At 58.6% G+C, this 2,500-nt stretch overlaps 1 non-coding gene and 1 pseudogene across 1 annotated transcript; both read left to right on the forward strand.

Annotated features, from left to right (window-relative positions):
• The first annotated feature begins 352 nt into the window (after positions 1 to 352).
• LOC139112953 (5.8S ribosomal RNA) lies at positions 353 to 507 on the forward strand. The gene has a single exon (XR_011547548.1). It is a non-coding gene; the product is annotated as a 5.8S ribosomal RNA (ribosomal RNA).
• Positions 508 to 1,891: 1,384 nt separating this feature from the next.
• Positions 1,892 to 2,500, forward strand: part of LOC139112951 (large subunit ribosomal RNA) — a 9,201-nt pseudogene continuing 8,592 nt past the window's right edge.

Below are 2,500 nucleotides of genomic sequence, written 5' to 3' on the forward strand. Positions count from 1 at the left end.
TGGAGAGTGCGACGATTCTCGCCGCTGCTCTTCCTCCGGTCCCGCGCGCGCGCGCGCGATCGCGCGCGCTGAAGGGTTCGTCGAATATGCTAGTCATTTTCGACCCCGATGGTTTTTCAAAGAGTTCCGCCCCGGCTCTCGCTTCGCGAGAGACGCAACCTCTTGGTTTTCGCACCGCGCCGACAACCGACGTCTCCCTCTCTCTCCATTATTGTGCCGTAGCCCCCGTAACAGGGGCGGCGGTCCGCGCGTGCTCGGACGCGCGGCCAGGCTGATCGAAGGGCCAAAACGAAGAAGACGCACATTGTTGTCTATTCCTTGATAGAGCGTACTTGGTGCGCGAAGGAACGATTACCCTGAACGGTGGATCACTTGGCTCGTGGGTCGATGAAGAACGCAGCTAATTGCGCGTCAACTTGTGAACTGCAGGACACATGAACATCGACATTTCGAACGCACATTGCGGTCCACGGATACAATTCCCGGACCACGCCTGGCTGAGGGTCGTTTTATCGAAGACAAACTGCTTGCGCGCGCCGTTTCGACGGCCGCGTACGAGCGATTCGTTGGACGTTCGCCCGATCGCGGCGGCCGGCGAGAGAGTTATACCCGCATCCACGAGAAAAGAGAAGAGAAGCGAGGAGTCGTCGATGACGCCTTCCCCGGGGTATCAGGCACACTACGCACGCTATCCACGCGGCGAGTTGCTGGATTCCATCAGGGTTTTACGAAGGCTCTCGCGCTCTCTGCGCGCGCTCTCTATACTCGCGGAACGGCGGCGTACTCTCGCGCCCCGTTGGGCGTCGTCCGAAATAACGAGGTTTGAGGGTCGAACGAATGAACGACGACCGACCGAAAGATGCGATCGAGAATCGCAGAGAGACGCACGCACGCACACACGCACGGGAGGGAAGGACGTGCGCGGTGGTGATAAACGTGGCGAGCTCTTGCAAGGAGTTTATACGTTATACGTATATACGCGCCGAACGAAAAAGAGTAGATCTGCCTCTCGCGCGCCGCCGCCCGGAGTGAAACAAGCCGACAATTCGTTCGCGCTTGTACTCCCGGAAGGTGGCCTGTGTGCCGCTTGCGGCGCGCGCGGGATCCAAGGCTGATCCACGGAGAAGTAGTTCATAAGGAGCGCGGAGAACCGAGTTTGAGTTTTCCTCTCCTTCTTCGAATGAAGATCGGAGAGGAGAATAGAGGCCGCGAGATAATCGCGCGCCTCCTCGTTCTCCTTCTGCACAGAGCGCATATCGTCGCTTTACCGCCGCCAACGCAAAGGAAACTCGAGAGGAGGGATTTTAGAGATATATACGACGAAGCAAAGATACGAGAGAACCTGACCGTATTATAAGAGAGAGAGAGTGGTCGTCGCCGCTGCAGCTGCTGCCGGCCGCCGCCGCAGTCGCGTTGCCGACGCCACCACGACGCGCAAACCGGCCTCCGACGTTCGCGTCGGGCTGGCTGGCCAGTTGTCGTCGTGGTCGGTTGGTTGGCGCGCGCGGGCGCGCGGATCGCGGCGCGGTTGACGCAACGTCGACGAAAGACCACCACGCTCTCGCGGTTGTTCTCTCTGCCTCGTTCGTTTTCTCATTTTCCCTTCGTCTCTTCTTTCAAATATTTTGCGTGCACCGATCGCCCCCTGCGCAGCAAAAGTGTGTGCGAGGTGAGAGATCGCGCGCGGGTCGACCGCGCGTGTTCCCGAGTCCACGAAAGCGCTATGTATGGTAGCAGCTCTTGACCGGGGCACGCGGCGTAGTCTAACCAAGCGCTCGCGCGCGGCGTTTCGCCGCGTTGCGTTTCTCTTTTCTCTCGCGTCGTCGTCGTCGTCGTCTCGCCTTCTTCGTATTATATATATATAGTACAGCCTCACGACAATTTCTTTTGACGACCTCAGAGCAGGCGAGATCACCCGCTGAATTTAAGCATATTATTAAGCGGAGGAAAAGAAACTAACCAGGATTTCCTTAGTAGCGGCGAGCGAACAGGAAAGAGCCCAGCACCGAATCCCGCGGTTCCGCCGCAGGGAAATGTGGTGTTTGGGAGGGTCCGCTTATCCCGAGGTGCCGCGTCGCGTCCAAGTCCATCTTGAATGGGGCCACTTACCCGCAGAGGGTGCCAGGCCCGTAGCGACCGGTGCGCGTCTCGGGAGGATCTCTCCTTAGAGTCGGGTTGCTTGAGAGTGCAGCTCTAAGTGGGTGGTAAACTCCATCTAAGGCTAAATACGACCACGAGACCGATAGCGAACAAGTACCGTGAGGGAAAGTTGAAAAGAACTTTGAAGAGAGAGTTCAAGAGTACGTGAAACCGTTCAGGGGTAAACCTAAGAAACCCAAAAGATCGAACGGGGAGATTCATCGTCAGCGACGCTGGCTTCGCGTCGGTGGGCGATGCCCCGCGGGGCCTCACGGCTCGCGCGCGGGCACGCTGCCGCGCGCCGATGTCCGGCGTTTTCGTCGTCGTGCACTTCTCCCCTAGTAGAACGTCGCGACCCGCT

The sequence above is a fragment of the Cardiocondyla obscurior genome, unplaced genomic scaffold (genome assembly GCF_019399895.1).
Source record: "Cardiocondyla obscurior isolate alpha-2009 unplaced genomic scaffold, Cobs3.1 scaffold73_0_88197, whole genome shotgun sequence".
Taxonomy (NCBI): domain Eukaryota; kingdom Metazoa; phylum Arthropoda; class Insecta; order Hymenoptera; family Formicidae; genus Cardiocondyla; species Cardiocondyla obscurior.